We start from the raw sequence: 13,942 nt of genomic DNA on the forward strand, positions 1-13,942 counted from the left end.
TGTGACCATGTAAAAACATCTCTTTTTAAAGTATGCGAAAGGTACTATAGGAATTTTCAAGCAATATAAAGATAAGATAGAATCTTATGCGATTAGCCGATTACTGTACTCTCATATGCCCCGCGGCCGGGTTCAAGATACAAGACATTTTAAAAAATTAAATATCTCCATCAACAATTACTTAATTAATTAATTTATGATTTTTATATCTAAGCTCGTGTTCCTTCTTCTCAATTAAATAAGGAAGGATATTAGTAGCAGTGATAGTATATGGACATCTCTCTATAAATTGTTGCATGCAAGAATGAACTGATACAAGACAAATTGAATATAATTAAGCTGTTAACAAACAAACAATTCTAGTTGTTTCTTTCTTTTGATCAAACAATGGCTTATGTTAAGCTCGCTATTTTCGCTGTCTTCCTGCTTACCGCATTCCGTATGTATATTTTAACTTCCTATATATTCATCTTTAATTTCTCACCAATATATATATACCGTAATTTTTTATAGGGGTTCATATAAATTAATGTGTATGTATTGGTTCCTTCCAATTAACTTTAAATAATGCATTTGCCATTAATTTGCAGTAATATTCCCGATGAAAAATGCAAAAGAAAGTTGTCCGGTCGTGGGTCGTCATTGTTCATTTTCACAATATGTTGAGGGGACACCATGCGGCAATGGAGGTTGTCGTTGTATACCATGGACAATGGGATTATGTGTGGGTTTTTGCGTAGATCTGTAATGAATTATATATAGGCCCCAGAGAATATAATAATCCAAGTTGCATTAGTTAAGTTATGTGATTAATCATATTTTAGAAGGATCTAGATGAATTGAATTGATGAGTCATTGGTTAGTTTATTAGTATTAAACAAACCTATAAATAAGGGTCATGCTAACCGGTGCCCCCGGGGCACTGGTTAAGGAAACCAAAATTAGAAAGTTTTGAAAAGTAAATAACACTTTTTAACCTTTCGAGAAGTTGACTGCACAAACTCCAATGCCAAATTACTATTTTTGCATCCTTAACTAGTGCCCGGGGGCACTGTTTAGCATTTTCGTATAAATAAAAGCATGAGGTGAATGTAATGATCAAACAAAATGACTGAAAAGAGTTAGTTATTTTAGCTAACTCCATGATGACCTCAGATCCGGTCTCCAACAACTCTTCCAAAGTCAACAAAAATTCCAGCAAACTCTCTATTTTGCTACTGAAGTATCACTCCTCAAAACCACACTAACACCTTTCATAGTTCTTGGTTCTAACCAGTGGCGTATCCATGAACCCGAAGCAGAGGGTTCAGACTATTTTACTTCAAAAAAAAAAATTTGCTTCAAAATGTCTCTTATATTCTAGTTAGCAATTATTTTTTTGAAAGAGAAAATTTTATTGAAAATGACTTAAATTAACATATAGTTTAAAAAAATAAAAATGGGAAATAGTTTAATAATGGAAAATAGTCAAAAAAGTGTTAGTTAACTATATAATTATTTTAGTGAGATACTCTACTTTCGGTTATTATTGTAAGCAAAAAATACTTTTTAGGTTTATGGGAAAACTGATGTAACTGACATATATTAAGGTCGGTTACATCAATTTTTCAATTAACCTTAAAAGTGGTTTTTTGCTTATATTAGTAACTAAAGGGAGTATAATTATTTTTTTTTAAATAATTTAGAGCATTAGAGCCAAAAAAATAAAAACAATATATATTTTTTTGGATGCCATATAGTTTTAAGAAAAAATTTCGACCCTTAAAATTTTGCACTTTGTTTTTTACTTATGTTAATGCAATTAAAAACATAAAATACCCTGGGCCACATAGTAAAGAGCCCAAAAATGAACACACAAATTAAAGAAAATTGCTTTTTTTGCCCCCATGTTTCTCTTAAACCCCCCAAAAATCCCAAAATAACCTTGAATTTGGGGGGTTTAGGAAGCTATGGATCCTAGGATCCGAAATATATTATGTGTGGTTCGTGGGATCCGAAACAAGCCATGTTCGGATTCTGCGAACCAAAATGGTCACGAAAATCACAGGTTTGGATCCTGCGAACCGAAATGGTCATGAAAATCACAGGTTTGGATCATGCGAACCGAAATGGTCACTAAAATTACAGGTTTGGAGTGTACAGTCCAAAATCAAGTTTTCTGCAGAATTTTTTTTACAGTTTTGCAGGCCAACATTATGCATGTTCGGAATTTGCTCTTTTGCACTAAATTAAAAGTTAAAAATAACCATTGTCATTACATACGATAACTTCAAACATAATCAAATAAATCACAACTTCAAACTCTAAAACGTAAATTACAACTTCAAACTTAAAAACAATTCAAGCAAAATGAGTTCGTCTTCATTTGGCTCCATCTTCATTTGTCTCTCACAACTACAGGATCATCTTCATTTGTTTCCATCTTCATGTCACCTTTTTCATTCTTCATGAGTTCGTCAAACTCAACCATCCGATCCATAAATGTATCCTCCCAAGTCTCAGACTCTGGCGCCCTATGATTTTTCCATTCCTTACAAGTTGGAGGCAGTGGACACCCAACCTTCAATTTAACATACACAAAATGGTTTGGAACCATACCAACACACATAATGCGTGCAAATGGATCCAACGGTGGACGACCGCGCAGTGGAAAATAGGTTTCACAATAACCAATCTTGTGTTTAGTTAATAAAACTACAACGCGGTTGTAGGCCGTTGCAAGGATATGCCCCATATCTGATTTCACAATCACCATAGTAAATCCAGCTTTTATAGCCTCTTTTTTGCACCATTCGATCATCTCATCTTGGACCTTATACTTTTCACACTTAAAAAAATAATTGGCAGTGTTAACCACAATATTTGCGGGTTCAACTACATTAGGTTGTGCAATGTTGGGTTCATCGATGTTCGGTTTCATTTCAAACGGAGGTTTGGCCATCACAAACCCTACCTAACACAATAAATTTCAAAATTTTAAAAAGCTGTCCAGTTTGGCATGTAGGATCCGAAATGGGTTCGGATTGTATGAGCCAAACGCGACTGCGATCATAAAACCATTAAAATTGAAAAAATTAACGGTTTAAAGTGCTTATTACCTCTTGTATGACTCCGATTGAGTATTGCGCCCCTCTTTGAGTGAATAAACGTTGCTTTCAAGTCTCTGATACGCCAAAAAAATCGCCCTAGCTCCAAAGCACCCAATTGAGTGTCCAAGTGGTTATGAAAGTGCAACTTCTGAAATATAGGCTATATAGACTCTATTCGGATCCTACACACCGAATATGAGCGTTTTCGGTTGGTAGAATCCGAAATGATGCAAAATTTTAAAAATCAAAGCATTTCGGATTGTACAGTCCAAAATCAAGTTTTCCTGGGCAAATCATCAACGATGTACAAGTCAGGCATAGCCAGTCAATGACTTGTTTAAACTGGTTTCGGATTGTATGGTCCATATCAAACAAGTTTCGGCTTCCATACTCCAAAACTGTTAAAAATAAGGACGTTCGGATTGTACAGTCCAAACCCAGGTTTTTCTGGGCAAAACATCACCTACAAGGCAGGCATAACCAGCCAATTGCTTGTTTAAACTGATTTCGGATTGTATGGACCATAACAAACAAATTTCGGATTCTAGAGTCCAAACGCATTTATAGGGTCAAAATGGTCACTTTGGGGGGCCTTGGAGGAAACAATGGGGGAAAAAAGCAATTTTCCTTCCAAATTAAAAGCTGGACATATATAGTAAAATGCCCAAATTGGCTTAAACAAAACCTAAATAGCAGCACCATCTTCCTTGCCGCAGTTTCTGTTTTTTTTCTGCGTTAGTTCTTCCCAGTTTCTGTTTTCTTCTGTTTTATTTTTTGGCCTGCATCTTCTCACTTCTCTCTGTTTTCTTTCTCTTGTGTTTTCTTATTTTCTTTGGTTGGTTCAAAGGTAAAATTTTAGGGGATTCAAAGTGCAAAATGTACAAGATATATACATAATTTTTTCAAGTTCAGGGGGTTCAATTGAACCCCCTGAGCTCTACCTAGCTACGTCCCTGGTTCTAACTATAACTGATTGATGCTATAACCATTTTGTATAGAAACTCTTCAAGTTCTCCTATATTCAATGTCATAGATAAATTCTCATTGACGATGAATTCAAAATCTCTTTAAGGTAAATGCAAAGCATCAAATGTTTGTCCAAGTTGACTGTAGAAAGATTTCAAATGCATCAGTGATCTGGGTAGATTTTATGTTAAAATTGAAAACGAGGTTGGTTTTTCATCATGGTCCTCTCTAAGTTTTTTATGTTTGAATAGTGTCATATTCATGTGTTGGATAATTTATTATATTGAATGATTGGTCTTTAAAATTAGCCGGTTATTAGGCCGGATACCAAATTTTAAAAAAAATTAAAAACACAATTGCTAGACACAAGATTTTGGGTTTTTGACAAAATTGCCACACTTTGAAACATAAATTCCCATTTAGCCATACTTTGAAACAAATTCCCCAAATGTCACACTTTCAAAGTGGACGTTGACTGTCAAATTTTTCCTATTTAGTTCCGCCACATTGTGTGGCGGTATTCTGAAGCATTACAAATTAGCATTTAATAATTTTTATTTTTGCTTCCTTAACATGTGCCTTAAGGGCACAAGTTAACATTCTCCTATTATTTTTTATATAGGCGCACAAAATTCTGTGTGGAATGCACCGAATTATGCGAAATTCCCTTTTTTTTGTTTTATTATGTGTGGAAATGTTTATTTTATTTTTGTTTTAAAATAATTATAAAATAATTATTTTAAAATTAATAAATATATAACATCATAAAAAATGAAGAACAATAAATTGAAACCTCTTATTTATTTAATATTTAAAATCTAGTAGAAGAACACTTAACATTTAACTTATATAATTAATATTGCAACAAATATAATTTACTAATAATTAAGATAATACAAGTTTAACAAAAAAAAGAAAATAACTAGTGTCGAGTAGATGGACCCCAAACATTTGGACAGTTACTACGATTATGACCTGGTAGTTTACATAACCCGCAATTTCTTGGTTGTTTTGTAAAATCGTCCATTTTTGTCCTTATTCGAGTACTGTTTGGAGGACCTTTTTTGGTTCTTCTCATTTCTTCATTTGCATATAGTTTGATGCCTTGAAAAGGGGACCAAAAAGATTTGTTGCGAATGACTTGAAAGGTTTGTTGTAAACATTGAATACAGTAGAAATTTTGTACACTTCAGAGATATAGACTTGATAGTTTTGACGAACACTAGAACAAGCAGCTATATGACATGTGAACAAGGTAGATGTAAAGCTTGAAATCTACCACAGTCACAACACTTGTTAAGAAGATCAACCATGAAATCACCCATTGACCGACCCTCATTCGGGTGGACAGTTTCTTGAACGGAAAATGTCTGATTTTGTCGGTCAAAATACGTGTTTAGCATTAAATGTGAAAGTAGGAGAATACAGTTGGGGTTCGACGTGTTGCTTTTAATGCCCGATACTATGGGAAGCGGTATACATATGAAATACCTTGTAGCGTTAAATGATTTAAGCAAAGTAGGATAATATAGTTGGGGTTCGGCGTGTTTAGCATGGTTATACCATCAATTGAGTCAAGCATCGAGACATGGCGCTAGCCAAATTGGAGGATGTATGATTCTGCTACAAACGTGGACATGGACTAGAATGCCTTTTATCGCTCCTATTAGTCGTCACCAACTCAATTTTCCTTTGGCAAGAATGTAAGTAATTTTTTTTTCAAATACATATATATAAATATATTACTGACTACAGTCTGGCAAGTGGATCAGTTTGTCGTCGAGTAATAATTCACACTCTAGGTGTCTAGAATGAGTTCGTATCCACAGGGATCGTGCCAAAGCTATTAGTTCAGTTTATGAATTGATGCTATAAAAGTAAATTAAAATAAAAGACTTTGCATTCGCTTTGTTTGTTTGAAAGAGTTTTGAATAGTTGAAAATAAATAGCAATTAAAGTAAAGAGTAATTAAACGTAAAGGTCTGAGTTGAGATGAGAAAATATGGTTAAGTACTTTTCGAATCCCTCCCCTATTCATGCTTGGTAGCTGGCGTTATATTTGCTCACTATCTAGTTAGTACCTGGTGATTAATTTCTATTATGATAAGTTCAGTGCTACCATTCCTTATCTCTATTGCTCTTTGATTTAAGGTTTAGTGAACCGCTAGTAAGTTTCCCCTTGTTTTTATAGTATCTCTACCCTTAAGTTCAACATTTAACAAGTTATGTTTTTATAGTATCTCTACCCTCGAGTTCAATGTTTAACAAGTTGTCACGTGTTCACTTACCTTGATTGATTAATCCTAATCATGCAGAATTTAACTATGTGTAATTCTTAATCACAAATCTAACTTCAGATACTAAATTTAATGGTCTCATATTAGTTGGTTATATTATCTCTTTGATTCGGAGTCTTAGATGTGTCACGGGATCCACTTCGACTCTAATTACTATCAAAATATGTGTACGTTCATATATGAAAGTGTATAAGCACTACTACAATTTTGCTTTATAATTGCGCCTATTAAACTTTTTGAAAAAACGGTATTAAAAATTGCACAGGGATACATACAATAGCGGTTTCTCGTCGGGCGCTATTATAGGTGACCCTTACGAAAGCGCTTTCCATAAAAGCGTTGTTATATGTTATCAACCAAAATATTCGGAGTCTATAATAGCACTTTCTTTTAAAACGCTATTATAATTGTACCCCTATGTTAGCGCTTTGTTTGAAAACACTATTATACGTCTTTCTAGTTTAAATAAAATAATTAGGCAAACCAGAACCTTCTTTTATTTTTCGCGAACCTTTTTCTCCTTCTTCACTCAGTTTCTTCAACCTCACCCAGAACCCTTTTCATCACTCAATCAAAATTTCTTCCACAACCAGGAACCCTTTTTTTCTCATCTAGCCGATTGAATCCAGAATTTCTCACTACTCAATCAATTGAAACTAGAAATCCTCCATCGTTTTTCACTCATTCTCCATCGCTCTCCTGAATCGAGTGAACCCAAAAAACCTCACTCTTCTCTTTCCTCGTCACTCAACCCTACTCACGAAATCGTTGAAATCCTAAACCCCAAAATCTTAAGACTTGTTGAAACCAGAACTCGTTGAAACCCTAAAACATCTTCCCCATCATTAACCACCGTCCATGGTTCCATAGGTCGTTGAACACAGAATCACCACCGTCCATCGTTCCAGAGGTCATTGAACCCAGAAACTCTTCATCGTTTTCCATCATTCACCGCAATTGAATCACGTCTCGTTAGAACCCGTCTCTAGGTATCTGTGTAACATAATTTGACATTCCGTCTTTAGTAAGTTTTTTTTATTATACTGTATAATATTACATTGAATTCATAACTATGATGTTTTTTTTGCATTTGGTGTTAATTTGGAGAACATTGATTGATATGGAAGGGTAACTGCAAGAATCAAGTGTGACGTGAATGATAATCTCACTCTTAAAACCAATGCTCAAGTTAACATGTGAATGATAATCAAGTGTTTTTGTTTCAATTATGAGCAATATAGCTTACGATATTCTGCTGTTTCTACTTCCCTAATTAGTTAACATGTATCTTTTAGATTTTATTATTATAAATGTTATGAAAGTATGATACTGTTTTCTTGTGCCTAGTTAAGTTAGAAATGGTTACTTACAATTTATCAACGGCTGAAAAGGAAAACTTATATGCCATGGAATGACCACTTAATTTATTTCTAGAGTATTTATTTAGTTTAGGCTTAACTATACATTTGGTCCCTTACGTTTATTTTAGGTTTCAATTTGGTCCCTTACGTTTAAAAAGTATCAATTTGGTCCCTTACGTTTATTTTAGGTTTCAAGTTAGTCCTTTCCGTCAATTTTGTCACATGTGGCAGTCAATTTGCATATGTGGACTGACACGTGGCACTTGGACACGCTGACACGTGTACTGTTCAAACGGTGTTAGTGACAAAACTAACGGAAAGGACTAACTTGAAACCTAAAATAAACGTAAGGGACCAAATTGATACTTTTTAAACATAAGGGACCAAATTGAAACATAAAATAAACGTAAGGGATCAAATGTGTAGTTAAGCCTTTAGTTTTTGACATCTCCTGCCTCACGTCTACCCGCAATTGCGTCACCATTATGCTCACAGTTTCATTCATTCATAGTCTCACACAATATCACTCTCATCTCTATTTAGCTCTCCTCACAGTCTCGCTCGCAATGTTTATATTTTTTCTAATTTTAAGTTCATTTGCTTTAACAATGTTTTGTAGATTTGTGTGGTGTGTCTCTTGTGAAAGCAAATCAACAAGATAGAAGGGTTGCAACTCATTTTGCCAAAGGTATGTTGTGTAACTAATCTTAATATTTGGTTTATTAATAAAGAATAATCTGAAAATAAGTGTGTTGGTTATATAATTGTAGTAAAGAAATGAAAAATACAGCTAGCTAGCTGTATTTTTTTGTTCCTTGAAATTGGATATTATTCTTCTTCCTCCTTTTGCTCTAATTCACCATCTTTTTTTTTGCTCTTTGTAGAATTGAAGGTAATTCATTGATAGAGTGATTTTCCAACAATTTAATTAGTTGCTTTTGTGTTGAGTGTATTTTGAACATCTCTGTCAAATAATATAAGTGTTGATGCAGCAAAGAACTGCCTCAATCTTGTATTAAACAAGGTAACAATGGATATAGTAGATTTGCATGACATGATATATATTCATATAGCCTTTTTGTTATATTTGCAATTAGTTGTAGATCCTACAATCATTTTGTCTTTACTAATTACTCCCCATAATTAAGGAAAATATTGTAGCTAAGGCAATTCTGTTCTCAATTAGGGCAACAAATGGTCTTCCGCTTTAGAGGTTACAGGATAGTTCATAGTAGTCTATGATATATTTTCTATATATCTGCATATATGATATTATTGAATGCTCCTTTTTTTGTGAACTGTTAGGATTTGGCATTTCATCACTTGTCTCTTTCTGCCCTGCTGGGAGAAAACATCTACAACTACAATTTTAGAGAGCTACTTGCCCATCCTATTGTGAGTATCTGCTGATTTGTTTTTGGAATGCCTGCTCTTTCAAGTTTTCTTTACTCCACTCATCTATTTAAGTTACTATATACTGATGTAGTAATGAGCTGAAGTTATTAATCTAATCATGTTTTAGTTACACTGCACATGTCCTAAATTGATTAAGTTAATGCACTCCATTCACCATTTTCTGTATATCATAAGTTTCTCATTAAATTTATGTGTTGTTATAAATTTCAAGTGTTTGATTTGGACTTATTTATTGTAGGATAAAATTTGTTTGTCCACTTTTAGTTGATCATTTCCTCTAATCATAAATGCGACCAAATGTATGCAGGGGCTTTAGATAACCCTGTGTATTTTGAGCCTTTTTTTAATGTACATCAGTGATTCAATTTGTGTTAGAAATGATGATTTCTCTTTTAATATCCACATAGCTAGTCTTTTACTTCAGGGTTATTATTATATTCAAAGAACTCTTTAGTCAAGGTATGCTCTCTAATGTTGGACTTCTTTAGTCATGGAAACAAAGTATCACTCACTTATGTATGCTGGATGTTTTGTTTTTAGTAAATTAAGATAAGTCTCAGAACATAACCATGTTCATTGTGAGAAAAACAATAAACAAGAGATACAAAAGCAATCAAAGTTTTCACGTATTGTCTTCTAGCAGAGACCAAGGGCTGTATCTTATGTCTTGAATATATTTGGCACATCCTAAACGCTCACAAGTTTTTCTTTAATTGTCAAATGCTTCGATAGGACCTGTTATATTCATATCACATGAGTAATTTCATGATAATAGTAATAACTTCATGTTCTCATTCATGTTCATTGTAGTCTTTGTTTCAAGACATTTGAAAGTCTTGTTATGATTAAGCCCTGCATTTGAGGGTTGTGGATTCAAAATGACATCAATATCTACTCAGCAACAGTTCTGATATGCCCAGCCACCGTCGAAGGTGCTTCATTCGAACCAATAAGTCATTGCAATGATATCATAATAAAGCTTGTAGTTTATCTAGTTTGACAATTTCTCCTATATTTCTGGTTTTGAGCTGGCTTCTTGATTTTCTTGTCAGCCTATTAGAGCATTCACTTGGCAAGGTCATTGAGAACTTATATTTTTGGTTGGTGTCTCCCGGTATTAAAGTTTATCATGCTTCTTTTTAATTGTGAAACTTCTCAATATTACTCCCAAAGACATGACTTGTGAGTAGCTTATTTTCTTGTTAGTGTTATTTGTTATGTTTCATTCAAGTTTGAACACTAAGTGATGGATTTTCTGGTTCTTTGGCAGTAAATTTTTTAAAGAGTTACAAGCTTGTCTTATAGCTTTCAAAGAATTAGCTTGATGTGGTGAAGGTCAAATGACATTTGACGTAATTCTGTATGGGTAGTTCAATGACAATTTTCTAGAGGTATGTCAAATTTGTTTACATTTCGTGCTTTAGCATATTATGAGCCAATGATTTTTCTTCTATTGTAACCCCTAGGGAGTCATTGAATTTAAATTCGTTCTTGTATCTTGTATACTATGAATAACTTTCAGGTTAAGAAGCTCTACATCCAGAGGAAAGATTAAATCAAATAGTCGAAAAAGATCTAATGACAAAGTGACTTTGTTAAATGGGAAGAAATGGTCCACGTTGCACTCATCTAGGGATGGCAATGGGCGCCCACGGGTGCGGGTTTGAGTGATACCAAACCCACACCCGAAATCAACACCCAAACCCAAACCCAAACCCAAATCTGTTCGGGTGGCAAAACCACACCCACGCCCACACCCATTGGGTTCGGGTTTTTTACACCCAAACCCAAACCCACAACACATTTTGTACTACTTTGCAAATTTAAGCAAAACAAGGTAAATTTAAGCAAAAACAATGGAATTTAAACATATTGTCAATCACTTAGCAAAAACATAGGTTTAAAATTACAAGGGAATTTAAAATTACAAAATAGTCTTTTAAGAAATTAAATTACAACTAAACCAAAATTAAGTTCTTCCAACTTTCAAGCAAAATTCAAACACAATTTTGGTTTGTGGTTTGTGAAAAACCTAATTTTACTTTTACACTTATATATATATGTGGGGGTATTTAGGTAATTTTAACATGTTTCGGGTGGGTGTATGGGTTTCGGGTGTGGGTTTGAGTGATACCAAACCCACACCCATATTTTCGGGTGTCACCCAAACCCAAACCCAAACCCAGTCAATTCGGGTTTCGCCCGTTGACTTGGGTTTGGGTTCGGGTGGGTCTCACGGGTTTGGATTTTTCTGCCATCCCTACTCATCTGTAGACATTTTAGGTGACTCTGTTGATTATGTGTAATTGCATATGCCTCTAAGCATTAGTACTCAGGCACCACATGAGCTAAACTAAGGCTTTTCTCTTGTACTAAAGATCAACGATTTAGAAACTGAGTGGTGTCATTCATACATGCTATAAGCAAAGGATTGATTAAGTTTGAAATTTTGAGTTGTATTTTGTTGTTGGATTATTTTATATCCCATACTTGGTTATGTTGTAGTGCACGTCACTTATTTTTTATGTGTTGTTGATTAATAAAATTTGTTTAGTTTTTTTTTTTTGGTTATCAAAGTACAATATATTACAAAATTTAGACAAAAAAGGATTTTTTTTTTTAATTTGAAAAAGGACTTATAATAGCGCTTCTGGGCACGGGCGCTATTAAAAGTTGTTTGCTGGAAGGACTATAGTAGCGCTTTACACACGAGCGCTATTAAATAACTGAAATATAATATCGCTTTTAGAATAAAACGCTATTAAACCTCGCTTCCAAAGTCCTAGCAGATGGCGCCAACTTACATACGATAGCGGTTTTTGCAAGAAGGTTTTTGCTTGAACTTATATGATGGCGCTTATCAAACGCTATTGTAGGCACCGAACTTATAATAGATGTATCAGTAATAGCGCTATTAAAAGCTAAAAAAAGCGCTATTAAAGGCCTTAATTTGTTATAGTGAAGTAAACAGAGATAATAACTGAATAACAATTGTAAATAGTCTTGTTCGAACCAAATTACATGATCTCAAGCATTCCTAGGGGATTTCATCTACTTAACCTAACCTAGAGGGATTTAGTACCATAATAAGAAAAGAAAGAAAGAATAAACATATAGAAAAACCTTATGCCTTGAGAGCTCCTTAGCCCTCCTAGTCGAATTGGCTTCTAGTGGGTTTGTTTCTAATTTTGTATGCTTGTAGTATATGTCTAAGGTTTGTCGAACGAATAATTGTTTCTAAGTGAGTAAGATTTATACAAGATTTTTTTTTTTAGATTATTCCCTTGAAATTCTTTTATTAATGTGTTGATGGATTTATTTGGTCTTGATTATTGGTGAACTTTAAGCTTGGTTATAGAAGGAAAACACTTAATTAATGAACACATATGTTTTAAATGATTAATGTTATACAAGGATGCCTCATATAATGGGTTCAGCTTCCACAAAAAAAAAACGCAGGATTTAAAAAAAAAATGAAGATTTCAAAAAAAAAAAAAAAGATTTTTTTTTAAAAAAAAAGTGAAGATTTCACATCTGTTGAAAGTTTAGGTAGATGTGAAAAAATGTACATTTTACATCTGGCATAAGTCAGATGTAAAAAGCATAAACTTACTACTTCTTGTACGTCTACATCTGACTGGGTTCAGATGTAAAATGGGGTTTTGGCCAAATGTAAAAAGTGTTTTCTGTACTAGTGTTTGCACCTCCTCCTTTGCTACTTAGAGGCTTATAGCTCTCTAAACTTTTGAATGAATAATTGTGAAGGAGGAGAGCTCTATTTATAGTGTTTTTGGACTTGGGCTGCACGCACCATCGTACCGCGATGATATCCATCGTGGCACGATGAGATTTTTACTTGGCGCACAAGATTTTCTAATTCTGTGCAGATTTTCAGCATTTCCATCGTGGCGTGATGTCGTGCATAATTAGATTTTTTATCCAACACGAAAGTTGTAGCTCTTTGTCTTAGCTTTCCAACGCATGGTCACATGCCTCGATCCGACACTCGTAGTTCCAGTTATGGCGTTTTTGGTACGACGTGGTTTGAGCGTACGCATTTCTTCCTTTTTTGTCCTTTTAATGCATTTTCCTCTTTTCTTGCTTCTTGGTCAAGTAACTTCGTAACTTTAGGTATTTGCTTCGATTTGGTCTTCAAACATTATTAAAACTACTAAAAACTAGGCTAATGCTACGGTGGACCACCTTCACAAGTGGTCCACCGTGGACAAGTGATCTACCGAATATGAATTTTACTAAATTCACTATTCGATTGAAAGTTTATATTATATAGATCATCCATAAATTTTTGAAAATTTTTTGAAAATCATTTGATATGTTATTGAGACCCAACAATATTTACGTTATTTAATAAACCGTTAATCTTGATGTGTCTCAATAATATATCAAATGATTTTCAATTTTTCTAAATTTTTCTATGGATGATCTATATGATGTAAACTTTCAATCCAACGGTGGATTTTGTAAAATTCGTATTCGTTATAATGTTATTCATGACTGGTCCACCATGGACCACTTGATATGAAGTGGTCCATATTAGAATTTACCCTAAAAACTATCCTAAAATACTACTAAAAACATCATATAATTGACTGTCATCAATTACTTTCTCCGACAACTTGTCCATGAATCAAATACTAATCCAAACTGAAATGTTGCAAGGTAGTCTTGCCATTCCACAATCTTCAGGACAAAATGAGAGATTTGATCTAAAAAATGAAGAAGAAGAAGAAGAAGAAGAAGAAGAAGAAGAAGAAGAAGAAGAAGAAGAAGAAGAAGAAGAAGAAGAAGAAGA

At 33.9% G+C, this 13,942-nt stretch overlaps 2 long non-coding RNA genes across 3 annotated transcripts; both read left to right on the forward strand.

The window, feature by feature from the left end:
- On the forward strand, positions 1 to 848 carry LOC123913095. The gene is made up of 2 exons (XR_006811563.1): positions 1 to 439; positions 591 to 848. It is a non-coding gene; the product is annotated as an uncharacterized LOC123913095 (long non-coding RNA).
- Positions 849 to 8,267: 7,419 nt separating this feature from the next.
- On the forward strand, positions 8,268 to 10,752 carry LOC123913097. 2 transcript variants are annotated; one of them, XR_006811565.1, is made up of 7 exons: positions 8,268 to 8,401; positions 8,598 to 8,737; positions 9,019 to 9,108; positions 9,940 to 10,061; positions 10,182 to 10,311; positions 10,400 to 10,520; positions 10,652 to 10,752. It is a non-coding gene; the product is annotated as an uncharacterized LOC123913097 (long non-coding RNA). The 2 variants fall into 2 exon arrangements; XR_006811566.1 differs by lacking the exon at positions 8,598 to 8,737.
- The last annotated feature ends 3,190 nt before the right edge of the window (positions 10,753 to 13,942 follow it).

Source organism: Trifolium pratense, linkage group LG3 (assembly GCF_020283565.1).
Source record: "Trifolium pratense cultivar HEN17-A07 linkage group LG3, ARS_RC_1.1, whole genome shotgun sequence".
Lineage (NCBI taxonomy): Eukaryota > Viridiplantae > Streptophyta > Magnoliopsida > Fabales > Fabaceae > Trifolium > Trifolium pratense.